This window comes from Anabrus simplex, chromosome 5 (genome assembly GCF_040414725.1).
Source record: "Anabrus simplex isolate iqAnaSimp1 chromosome 5, ASM4041472v1, whole genome shotgun sequence".
In the NCBI taxonomy this organism is placed as follows: domain Eukaryota; kingdom Metazoa; phylum Arthropoda; class Insecta; order Orthoptera; family Tettigoniidae; genus Anabrus; species Anabrus simplex.
Window position 1 is genome coordinate 177560358 of NC_090269.1, and position 13988 is coordinate 177574345.

At 37.2% G+C, this 13988-nt stretch overlaps 1 protein-coding gene across 7 annotated transcripts in view; it reads left to right on the forward strand.

Moving 5' to 3' along the window:
- Nucleotides 1–13988, forward strand: part of enc (encore) — a 1357661-nt gene that overhangs the window by 639976 nt on the left and 703697 nt on the right. The window lies entirely within an intron of this gene.

The window sequence follows — 13988 nt, forward strand, 5'->3', positions numbered from 1 at the left end:
TATATAATTTGAATATGTAACACAAAATTGTAGGAAACCACAGTAGTAACGCCTATGTGTTATACAGGTAAGGTTCAGGCTGAAGAAAGAATCCCACCTTCCAATAATTTGCCTTTTATGGCTAGTTTATGTAATTAAAAACATATTCTGTCTCATAGTTAAATGTCTAAAATAGTACATGTTTTATTTTTCTGCTTTGGAACATACTCAGCTAAAAGACGTGTTTTAAGATACAATAATTGGCACATATGAAATAAAAAAGCACTTACAATGATAATGAGATAAAATATTCCTTCATATTGAGTCAAAACACTCAACAAGCCAATGTTCAAGTTAGTAATAAAATCTGTGTGCATAAGGGATCTTTGAAAGTGATCATCTTTCTTCAAAATGCTAGAGAAGTTGCAATTTTTTTAAATAGTATGCATTCTAAAAAACTAGTGGATGGCGGTAGACTTTAATTTAAAATACGATGACCAGAGGCAGGGGAAACTCCTAAAGGAAAACCTAAGTTGGTGTTAAATCATGATAGAAAGTTTTGGGGTGTTGAAGGGAGTCTGTAATAAAAAAGAAATTTTAGAGAAAAAAAAAAAAAATCTTGTGAATATACAGTGGTGGAGTATCGGACGTGCAGTCAAATGCTCATCTCCTGGCTGGTCCTGCTATGTTTACTTCCCTTACGTCGGCAGCTGACTAGGTGCGTATACAGTTAGGCTATGAGAGGAGCATGATGCGGAGGAGGGGAAAGTGGGGGAAATGTCATAGGGAGTGAAGCCAATGGGAGGACGACGTATGGGATCCCTTATGGGAAGTTGGTTGAATGTAGGGGAGCACAAGTTGTTATCCTCTTAATTCTCCCATTCAAATTGAATTTGGTGACTATGTTTTTATAACTCCCAAATGGAACTCTCGTTTCTTGGCATTAAATGTTTCTCCTACGTAGTCACCCCGCAGTATAGGATTAGCCTCCGTTTCATCGCGCCATCAGCCCACTTAGGGTTCAGATGTTTCCATTTTGGAGTGCTTGATTTCTGCCTCCTTTCAAATTAGTTATTGGCCTGCTGTAAAGATTTTCTTTAATAAATTTGGTATGCTGTGGCCAAGTAGTATAGGCGTTTGGCCTGTGTATATAAGTTTCAGCTAAGATGCCCGATGCTGCGGCTCCCATCGGGAGACCTTTTTGTTGGTATACTGTGTGATTGAAATTAAAAAATTGTTATTAAGAGTTAATTCCAAAAGTGGCATGAATTCTTCAATTTCATGGTTATTATATTTTTTTTTTTTTTTTGTGTGTTTTCAACACTATGGTCCATCTGTTGAAAGTAGTCAGTCATCAATACGGACCAATAAAATGAAATTAATTTCATATAATTTTTTTGTACGTCCTTAAGTTGTTCTGGGTGATGTCAAGGGTCTATTTTGTTGGTATGCTGGAATACATATTAGTAACATCAAATAATCAAGGTGAAAGGTGGTTTCAGTTTTATGTTCTTAGTAGTTTTGCAAAATTCAATTGAGTTCTTAATTTCACTTCCACTTTAAAATATGTAGTATTTTTCAAGAAACTGTGAATAAATTTGGAGGTTTTATGAGTAGGACTATTCTTGAAATTAATTATCAGTCTTATGGGTTTATCAGGTTTGTGTACTTTTGGTGAGGCTCGTGCTAAAGATAATCGTCGGTTCATACTAATTGAACCAGAAATTTCATTATCATGAAGAATGAAATTAATATTTCTAAGTAACTGTTTCAGTTTTCTTTGTATAGAATTGTGGTGTTACTTAAAAGAATGCTTCGTTTTTTTCTTGGTATTCTTTCTTTTACGTGATGAGTCACACGTTGCCATTATCGGTTTTGGTAATTATGAGATCATTATTAAAAAATCAGTGTACCTTTATTACCACTATAAGAGGAATAACATGGTTCTGCTTTACCAGTGGTTAGTACTATTATTGAGGTGGGTGACCTGGATTTTGGACCGCTTTAGATAATTAATTTCATGTGGCTATTTCTTGCCGATTGAAACCCTTGTAAGGCAGACCCTCCCTTCAGGATGAACAGCATCTGCCATGTATGGGTAACTGGGTGTGTTATTGTGGTGGAGGATAGTGTCAAGTGTGGTATGTAAGTTGCAGGGATGTTAGGGACAGCACAAACACCCAGCCCCCGAGCCATTAGAATTAACCAATGAAGTTAATGTAACCTTTACTACAGTGGTTACACAAAACAAAGCACTAAACACAGTAAAGGGGGGAAGTAAGAGCAACTACACAATATCAGAAAACACTACACAGTCATCACCAGGCGAGTTGGCCGTGCGCGTTGAGGCGCGCGGCTGTGAGCTTGCATCCGGGAGATAGAATGTTCGAATCCCACTATCGGCAGCCCTGAAGATGGTTTTCCGTGGTTTCCCATTTTCACACCAGGCAAATGCTGGGGCTGTACCTCAATTAAGGCCACGGCCGCTTCCTTCCAACTCCTAGGCCTTTCCTATCCCATCGTCGCCATAAGACCTATCTGTGTCGGAGCGACGTAAAGCACCTAGCAAAAAAAAAAAAAAAACTACACAGTCAGCGAAACATCAGCTGGACTACGCTGTTCTCCGCCAACAACATAATACGTAAATATCAGTAGGGCCAACTAGTGGATAATAAACCAGGAATGTGGAGGGAACTACGACCTACCAAGGCCATGGACATGGCTTAGGTTGCGTTTTCCGAAATAATTTGCCGTGATCCTTAAATTTGAAAAATGTTATTTACAAAATAAATCTTACAAATACATTCCGAACCAAATCCACGAACTTGCAACTTACGAACTATGTTCTCCGTGATACACATAACTTAGAGGTTCTTTGATAATGGCTTCACTACAAGTTTCAAACTTCAAACCAACTATACATCTAGTTACAAATCCAGTTGTACAATGCAATTTACAGTGAAGTAAACGTACTCTCCAAAACTCTAGCGTACCTCAAGAGACACTGAACTACCAGAGGCAAACCACAAGGTAAATATATTAAACTACAATCTACATATTTAGTGAAACAAGAAATGAGAATGCCTTGAAAACAAACAGGCAAGCCCAGCTGGAGAGCTAAGGTGTCATAAATAATTAATTTGGCGAATCTAGGTTAGGCTAGGGCAGACTCCTATGCGAAATAGCAACCGAACATTACGGAAATTTTAGCCGGAACGGAATTCAAGAGTGCTTACCCGAAGGTGGCCATCCCGGTAGCGAGGCGACGTCAAAACTTCGGACAACCAGATAGACAAAACAGACCGAATTCTCACGAACGCAGCTTCGCTCTCTATATATAGGTAAACCCTGGCCTTGGAGTAGCCAATCAGAATGCATGAGTCCTCCCATCCCCACCTAGTTTCACCAATCACAATTCCTACTTTCAGTCGCGAACTTTAACTAAACTTCTCGAATGCGCACGTTCGAGAATCTTCTATTTCCAGAATAGTTAGAAAATGCCTTCTAGAACACAGCCAACAAAAGGCAACACACCCTGTTCAAAAATTCATGTAACTTTCTGGATACTTCCATTAAGTACAGAACTGAAATCTACTATTTACACATACCACATGTTACAAATATTACACAGTACAGGTTAGGTCATTACAAATAAAACATATTACCACACTTTACAAATAAAGTCTTCAATAAACATTTTCCACTTCCACTACATTGTTCACCTGTGACAGTTAAAATCCCCAATCCGGCCAGGAATTGAACCCGGGACCCTCTGAACCGAAGGCCAGTATGCTGGCCATTCACCCAACGAGTCGGACACCACTTTACATAATGAGTTATCATTCCAGTAATTAAGGTATTGTGAATTGGATCCCCTGATTGTTTTGTTTCAGATCATTTTCAGTAGTCATTTTTTTTTTTAAATAGATTCTAGTCAGTGGATACATTTTTTAAGTTTTAATTTTCGTTTCATTTACATTGTACCATTAGGGGCTGATGACGTAGTAGCTAGGCCCCTTTAAACAACAAACATCATCACAATGCCATTTTTCGTATAACAGTTACTTCAACAAATTAATCTAAAAAGCCACCTAATCGATACTTTATTTCTTTCGCCTTTGGCAAACTTAAAAATACATTAACAAACACAGTACATGTTTCGACCACTTAGTGGTCATCTTCAGCTGTATATAAAAAAAAATCTTAGATGATAACATTTAAAAGCAAGCACATTGGATCTTAAAACTATATCCCATGGGAATCCAAAAACTATTGTACTAAATGCTTTAAATGAAATGGAAGAAAACTATATCCCATGGGAATCCAAAAACTATTGTACTAAATGCTTTAAATGAAATGGAAGATGGGGGGGATAAGGAGATTATTGTGAATGATACTTAAATTACAGTATCGTTTACAATTGTGTTTAAAAACTTAAATGATGAAAAACATATTTAAAATATTTAAAAGCGTCTATGGTAAAATTCTTTTTGATAACATTAGGTGGCGTGAATAAAAAGTTTGTGTTTGTAATAATCTTCAGGCATTTGTGAGAAAAATAATAACTTAATTAAAATTCGCGTCTGTGGTGATGTTAAACACTTTGTTTTTAATAAACATACTTTAAAATATTCTAAAGTGTCTATGGTAAGGCACTTATTCAAAAACACTTGTGCTTGAATGAAAGTTTATGTCATATGCACCAGTCTTCATGTATTTATTGTTTATATTTAATAACTTCCTTGAGTGCACCTTCCTTTTAAATGACCAAGAAGTCCATATACTCATAAATATGAACCCTGGACTTCCTAAGGCAAGAGCTACGCCTAAATTACATAAAAAGGACGTACCTATTAGACCAGTAATTAATTTTTGGAAAAGTCCTACGTACAAAGCCTCTCAATTTATTCATAAGTTTTTGTCCCAAAACTATGTTTTTTATACCAAAACCTCGATAAAAAACTCTAAAGAGTTTTGTAAAGCCGCTAAAGATTTCATATTAACTTGTTCTCACGTAACAAGTTCCTTCGACATTAAAGACATGTACACGAACATTCCTATAAAAGATACTATCAAGATTATAAAAACTAATTTATTAGACCACAAACGCATCAGTAAACTTGAAATAGAAAACTTCATAACTATCCTGGAATTCGTATTGAACCATAAGTTCTTTTAATAATAAAATTTATCAGCAAGGCAGACTACCTATGGGAGCACCGGCCTCCAGAATTTTAGCTAACATATACCTCGATCACTTGGAATACACTCAGATAGTAGGCCACATTAAAGGACTAGATTTCTGGGTACGTTTTGTTGACGATACTTTTGTCATTATAAACAAAGAACTTAATGACAGTCAAAGTATTCTAAATACCTTGAATACTTTAGACCCAAACATTCAATTCACAGTGGAAGAAGAAGAAGAAGGTACACTCAATTTTCTAGATATTCAAACTGTTACCGAGTTTTGTGGATGTGCAGAGGTGAAAGAAGGTGCGGGGGTGAACAGGTCTCAAAATACGAAATTAAAGTTGAGATAAAATTTAACAAGGTTATATTTTCTTATCAAAATCTAGAAATAACAAGAATGGCAGGTACAGAGTAGCAAAGCAACCAGTTCGAGAGTGTACAATTACAGTGTTACAGGATTTTGGCTCCGAGAGCCAGACACACAGTTCTTGAGCTATAAGCCCAACATTACGATATACAGGATTCAACAAAGGGGCAGAAGACCCCAATCATGCCCAGGAGCTCTTGCTCCCAATTACACAGTAAAGCCTCCTCGAGGCACACAGAAATCAAAATTTTTGGAAGAGCAACCCGCTCTCAAAGTTCCAGCCTATCAAAGGCCACACCAAATTCCACCTTCAAGCTGTCCTCCAAGGATATATACACAGGGGTAAAAATACCCAACCTACTGAGGCCTATTCAGTAAAGAAACAGGTCAATTACATGGCCTCTAAAATACCAACTTGAGAGGAGGCGATCTTGCACTCCTACTACACTTTATTTAAAACCTACTTGGCGCTAGGCCTCTAATGCAAGGGCTAATCCCATACTAAAGAGGTGACTTATAGAAGGAGACAATTTACATTACATTAGAAGGGGAGAAACGGTTGTGAAAATACGTTCACCTCAAAGCAATATGAGTGGGAGCTCGAGAGGGTTAAGCACTCTCTATCCCAATTTGTAGTTTAAAAAGATAGAATTGATACCAAGTGATTACATTTTAGGGGAAAGTTACATGGTAAAAGGCTTCGGACCTGCCCCGAGAGTTAAACTGCTGAGCTAGCAAGAAAAGAAGTTATTAAACGGCCATTACCTGGTGGTTGAACTGCTGCCCGAAGAAAGAGGCCCTTCCCGCCCCCTGCTACGTACTTTACACACTGATAGATGTTACTGAAGTTGCTCGGATACCCGAAAATCAGCAGTTTATATACCCTCGTGGAAAGTTCGAGGCGTTTCAGGAATGAGGACACCCGCCCACAATCACTTTATTGGCTAATAACGAAAGCCCCTACACTAGATGAAGAAGAAACACATTATTGGTGGAAAATTAATTACAGAAATTCCTTATTGGTCGAATTCAAAACTGGCGGAAAGAAAGGGTTAATATTGCCAACTTAAACAATAACTGAAAGAAATTTAACAAAGAAACTTATGAATTCAAAATTTCCCCAAAAACACAGTTCTTTCACTTCGCACTAGGGTGCATAATTGTACTCCTTCAGTAGTGCCATCTGGAAGAGAATGTCCACACTTCTTACTACAGGCAAAACAAAAATACATCGAAAACGACCCAGTTCAGAAACTTCAATATTTACAAGTAGGGACATCTTCTGAGAAACTTGAGAATTAACACAGTAGATAAAGTTCAGACTTCTTCCAGTAGAGGAGTTTCAACTGGCGCAAAGTTTGAATTAGCGGCGTGCAGGTGTACCACCCGGTACACAAACAATTCGGATAAACAACCATTTCCAGTTTAAAATACACAGAAAACCCACTTTTACACCGACTACAATTAAAAGCGATTCTTTACATCCCACTTCACAAAAGAAATCCGCCTACTACAGTTTCGTCAACAGGGCCTTTGAAATCCCATTAACAGATACAGACAGAAAGAAGGAACTATCTTTCATTCGTCAACAAGCCTTACATAAGGGTTTCAGTTTGAAATTCATTAACAAAATCATTACTAAGTGCAAATATCAACAACAAATTAAACTAAAGCAACAATCGGAGAATGCACAGAAATACGTCAAATTCACCTTTAATAACCCGAGGATGTATGAAATCACGAATTTGTTTAAGAAGCACAATACCAAAATAGCTTTCTCAACCAACAACAATACAAAACACAGATTTTTTAATCACAATAAAGTCAATAAACTTAAAGATGACGAATTCTAGGAATCTGGCATTCACAGATTGACATGTACCCAGTGCAAAAAAACATACGTGGGGCAATCTGGGAGGAGCTTTTTAATTAGATATCAGGAACATGTTAATGCAGAGAAATACAGAAGATACTCTGCTATGGGAGCTCATATGAAGGAGGCAAATCACAATTTTACTAACATCAGACAAGATCTCCAAATTATCAGTGGGATTAATAAAGGAAGTTTAATGAATAACCTAGAAAACATCCACATTACTCTCGATAAACTAGAGAACAGGGAACGGAATCTAAACGAAACGAACGAAAAAAAAACCTCCTATACGAACAATTCAGTAAATACGTGGAAATGGTAAACAGTAAACAAACAAGACAAACAAATGAAATACTCGAACACGACCTCACTGAAACACAACCAGTAATCCCTCCCCCCTCACAAGACGTACTAGATGACGACACAACTCTACTTCCCCTTTCTCCGGAATATTCCACGAACAATCAGACCATGTCACACCGCTATCACACTAGGTCGTGCACGAAGGCAGTTCTCCGAGGCAACGCGGATTAAACATTTGCCAGATAAGGTAAGTCAAGGCCACGCAATCTCGAATACAAATATCTTCCCGCTATCTATTTAGAATTCGGAGCTTTTTACTTTTATCATATGTCATATTTTAATATATTACGATCTGCTGGTTACAGATCGCGAGGCAAGCTGCCCGAATCAGATCGCCATTTTATATAACGGAAACTACCACAGGGTTTTAGCAAGTTAAACGACTAACACAATTTCTTTTATCACATTCCGAAGAGCAATTCTCGGAAGTTAAACAGTCGACGCGGCCTTTTAACCACAAGAATATCACTCAAGGAAGTTATTAAATATAAACAATAAATACATGAAGACTGGTGCATATGACATAAACTTTCATTCAAGCACAAGTGTTTTTGAATAAGTGCCTTACCATAGACACTTTAGGATATTTTAAAGTATGTTTATTAAAAACAAAGTGTTTAACATCACCACAGACGCGAATTTTAATTAAGTTATTATTTTTCTCACAAATGCCTGAAGATTATTACAAACACAAACTTTTTATTCACGCCACCTAATGTTATCAAAAAGAATTTTACCATAGACGCTTTTAAATATTTTAAATATGTTTTTCATCATTTAAGTTTTTAAACACAATTGTAAACGATACTGTAATTTAAGTATCATTCACAATAATCTCCTTATCCCCCCCATCTTCCATTTCATTTAAAGCATTTAGTACAATAGTTTTTGGATTCCCATGGGATATAGTTTTCTTCCATTTCATTTAAAGCATTTAGTACAATAGTTTTTGGATTCCCATGGGATATAGTTTTAAGATCCAATGTGCTTGCTTTTAAATGTTATCATCTAAGATTTTTTTTTATATACAGCTGAAGATGACCACTAAGTGGTCGAAACATGTACTGTGTTTGTTAATGTATTTTTAAGTTTGCCAAAGGCAAAAGAAATAAAGTATCGATTAGGTGGCTTTTTAGATTAATTTGTTGATTATACTCATCGATACGGCCATGAAGTGGACAGTTTGCAATTGTAACAGTTACTTCACAACTAAGTATTTTTTATCTTCCACCTTGTCGATATATTAATTGCTTAAGGCAACTTATTAGTTAAAAGTGGTACATGTTTCGAATATTATTAACATCTTCAGCCACATAACACTGTTTAGATGAAAAATTCATATTGACAAAGTATCAGTGCTTGAGAGGAAGTGTCCTTAAAATTAACATTCTCACAAAAATACGGCTCTTACTCCTAACAAAAGCAAAGTAAAGCCATTTGAAAACAAAGTTCCCTTGGTACCTGTCCAAAGTCCAGTTTATGGAAGTACAGTTACTTATCGCTATTCTGTAAAAAAGACTAATTTATTTCCGAAAATCGTTCTTAGATAAGGGGATACTATAGTTTCTATTCAACATACTTAGAAACGAACTAACTACTGTGCTTCAGGTTGATGTGATTCTTTTCGTATAGCATTTATAGTTCGAGTTGACTTTCTGAAAATCGAAAAAGACAGGTTTTCTTCTTTCCTTTCAATAGTCTGATCCAAAAAATTTAGCTTGTATATCTTATACCTTGGCGACCCTTTCCTTTCTTTTCTTCAAGCCCTGCGTTGGGTGACCAAAATAACATACACCCTTCCACCTATCATAATTTCATTAGTCTTTTCAAGTACGGGGGTTAATTGTGTAAGTAATGTACGGGGGTTGGAAGTATATGTTCAATTAGCTACTCAGGGTAAAAAATAATATTTCAATTCAGTCCTCAAATCATATTCATGTAATCGCAGGTTCCGTTGAAGAGTGAAGTTTTCCGCAAGTAATCATTCAATTCCCCCAAAACCAAGTAATTATCCGTGATAACGCTCATAACTAGAGATGAGAATTATAGGCATTAAAAACAGTAAAAATAGGCAGGCATATAGGCTCTTAAATTAGCCAAAATAGGCATTTAAATGGGCACTAACGTGTAAAATAGGCAACAAAATAGGCATAAAAAAATTACTTTAATTTAATAACACACTCAATTACTATAAAAGGAATTTACAATCAACGTTTCAATGATTTCCGGTAACAAACATGTTCTCCTCTCATGCATAATGTTTTTGTACTGAGAGAAAGCTCTCTCCGTATCACAAGAAGTGATTGGACAAAACTTCAGTGAAGTCACTTAATCTGGTTTTATTTCGTTGACAGTGGCTTCCTTCTCATAGGTTCGGACAAGACTTCCCCTGACGTCTTCCATAATCCTAAATGACTACCAGGGGCAGGCCACTCTTCTCCAACTTGGTGATTGCTCCCGGCAGCTTGTTGAAATTTGAAGATGCTCCGGTTTAGGCAGGGGCATATTAGTTCCCAACATTGCAGTGCATAGGTCTGAAGAAAATGGTTGTTGGTCGCTGCCCAAAGTGGACTGGTAGAAAGGCTACGTTGATACAGATTTCTGAACTCGTATCAGATGCATAGCAGTATTTCTAAGTTGATCTATGTGGTATTTTTCTCACATTTGATCTTAAAAATAATAAAATTGACATCAATTACATTGCCCCTATATCTTAAATTTCTACAGTTGGGCTAATTGGCAATAATGCTTAATATATATCATGCAATTGTTTCATAAAAAAGACAGATATGATGTTTCTAGAAGTACAAAACTTTAAAGTAGGAACAAGGGAATTAGTAATTTACATGGAAATATGTCCTTAAGGATTTTCGGTTATAATTTGGCAGTATTGTGTCGAGTTCACTGAGTGAAAAATATAATAAAAAAGATGTGAAACGACACCGGAGTAGTATAGAGGAGAGATCCGTCCTTTATGCTTCCCAAGGACCCACCAAGCTGGCCCTGGCAATATTTTTACTTATATAGAAGAATGAAAGCAAAACTTAGACACTACAGCACAGTGGTATAGCCAGAGGGTCTCTACACTTCAGAGAGCCTGACAATGAATAAAAAAGTTGAGCTTCAAGATCTCGGGGGGGGGGGGGGGGGGAGGGGGGGAGAATCTTAAGGAAACTTTTAGGACCACAGAAAAATGCTGATGGGGAGTGGAGGAATAGAAAAATGATGATCTCTACAAATACACTGATATAATCACTGTCACCATGCGAAAGCTTGGGCATCCAGGAAGGATGGATGAGGAACGGCTAACTAAGAAAATATTCAAGTACATCACTGGACTAAAAGCTTCGACGAAATGAGTAGAAGAGGTAAAAAAGATGCAATAGAAAGTGGACTTACATTGGATATGATTCACAACAGAAAAGAATTTAGAAGCCGAATGTACAGCATCAAAACATTCCAGGAGAAACCCCCAAAATATAGACCCAAATTGGTCATATCTGAGAAAGATAGGTTAGAAGTGAAAGGACGAAGAGGTTCGAGGAGGAGGAGGAGGAGGAGGAGGAGAAGAAGAAGAAGAAGAAGATAAAGCTTTTGGTTCATTGCGGTCCATAGGCGGCCAAATTCGGAAACAAGAAGAAAGTGAATGAAAACGGAGGCACTATAAATCTCAGATTTGTGAACATTTTACTTGTTTCTATTCTGTAGCTGGGCTACATTGAATCAGCAGGTTTCGCGAAGGCTTAGCAGAAGTGTAATAGAATCACGATTTTTTTTTGGAAGTTGCTTTACGTCGCACCGACGCAGATAGGTTTTATGGCGACGATGGGATTGGAAAGGGTTAGGAGTGGTTAGGAAGCGGCCATGGCCTTAATTAAGGTTCAGCCCCAGCATTTGCCTGGTGTGAAAATGGGAAACCACGGAAACCATCTTCAGGGCTGCCGACAGTGGGGTTCGAACCCACTATCTCCCGAATACTGGATACTGGCTGCTATCGAGCTCGGTTCACAGTTTTAAAGGGAGTTTTAAAAATTGCATTTCAGTTGCAAATCTCTATTTTCACAGGAAATGAATCACAGTTCAAAGTACCGATTTAATTTTCATCCATTCTGTGACAAGAGACCAGTAATTTAATGATTGAATAATTGAATGTTCACGACTATTACAGCATTGCAACAAAACAACTTGCCACAACACATAAATGAATAAGCCTATATATGCTACAATGAAATGCGATCATAGTTCTCAATCACAACAAAAGATAAAAGATAAAAGGAACAAACGAACTTACCTCCTTACTGCAGGCTTGACAGACTACCCTTCCATTCGTAGTGAAATTGGAATACCCTGTGATCCACTGCTTCAGCCAATAGGACTTCGACGATTTTTCTTTGGGCATTGCCGCAAACGCACTTCTTTTTTCTTCTTCCACTTCACAATAAATCATAACACGTTCTGAACAAAAAGCGTATGCCTACAACAGTTCGCATCAAAAGGGAGGTACAGGGCATATGGGTTGTGCAACATAGTTCGACGTTGTCTGGTTCTCGCATATGTCTTAGGAGGCTGGAGGGATTGAAGGCTTCGAGGTCAAATTGTTCCTTGTTTCTCCTGATGGAAATTTCCCTAGAACTATTTCTGATTACTTCTGAGAATTCCCATTTTTGTTCGTGGGGAAAACAGATATTGGAAAAAGAGAAGATAATTCTATCGAACACACTAGCTACAATATAATGCACTAGAAGAAAATCGGATTTAAAAAAATACAGTCAAAAGGCATCAAATAGGCATTTATACTCCAAATAGGCACAAAACCCTGAAATAGGCATTTATAGGCACAATAAAACCAATGAAATATAGCTAAAAATACCCTAAAACGGATTTATATCTCGAAAGCCTACGTTTCTGAACACAGGAATAAAATAGGCAAATTCCCGTCTCTACTCATATCATAAATATATTCTATTAGCACTTATGCTACCTTGTGACTACGTATTTTAATTTATTCTCAGAAAGAAAACGCATAAATAGTCCTATACCTAATATATTAGCATGCTAATATGGTATTAATAAAATAAAAATCAACTTCTGGGCAGTAGTGAAAAGAAAATGTAGTTACGTTACATTATTATCCTTGAATTCATAAATCATCACCATAAACATAATTGAAATTTGGTAAATTATAATCTTTCAATTCAGTATTTGTCATTATCATCCTGTTGTATGACCACAGTTCATCATTTTATAAATATATCACAGGGCAAGAGAGGGTTGAATCTTTATTTTTAGGAGGGAGTGGTATTTTTTCATGTTTGTTTTGTTTGGATTTTCGTAGTGACTTGTTCGTGACATTGTAAGTTCAGCCTTAAGTCATGTATATACCGGGCGAGTTGACAGTGCGGTTAGGGGCACGCAGCTGTGAGCTTGCATCCGGGAGATAGTGGGTTTGAACCCCACTGTCAGCAGCCTTGAAGATGGTTTTCCATAGTTTCCCATAGTTTCCCATTTTCACACCAGGCAACTGCCGAGGCTGTACCTTATTGAAAGCCACGGCCGGTTCCTTCCCATTCCTAGGCCTTTCCTATCCCATCGTTGCCGTAATAAGTTAGCACACCTCAAAGGACCTTCTCACGAAAACACGGCTCTTACTCCTAACAAAAGCAAAATAGAGACATTAGAAAACAAAGTTCCCTTGGTAATTAACCTGTCCAAAGTCCACTTCATGGAAGTACAGTTAGATATTCTCAACAAAGGTGCTAAGTTTAACTGGCCCAATTCTCACGAAGCAAAATCATCACGACTAAAGCCGAAACAGAATCTAACTTGTGGAAACTTTCTATAGAACAGATCTGAGGCATGAGATCCTAACGTGATAAGTGAAATCAATGCTGTACGTTCACTTAACACTGCCAGCTACAACAAGGATTTAAAGACAAAATAAAACAGAGCAACGTGAGTCACCAAAGCCAATAAACGTCACACTACAGTCGTCATCGAAAAAAAGGACTAGATCTCTAAGACAGAAGCATTTTTTTGTGATGAAATCTTGCTAAACGAGCAAACGGCCAGAGCTCTACCTAAAATATATAAGGCCGGGGTCCCCATCAAACCGGTTATTAATTTGAGAAACAGTCCTAATACAGGACTTCTAATACGTACATAATTTCCTCAAAAGACATTATCGCTTCAATAACAATGCTCCCATAAAAGACT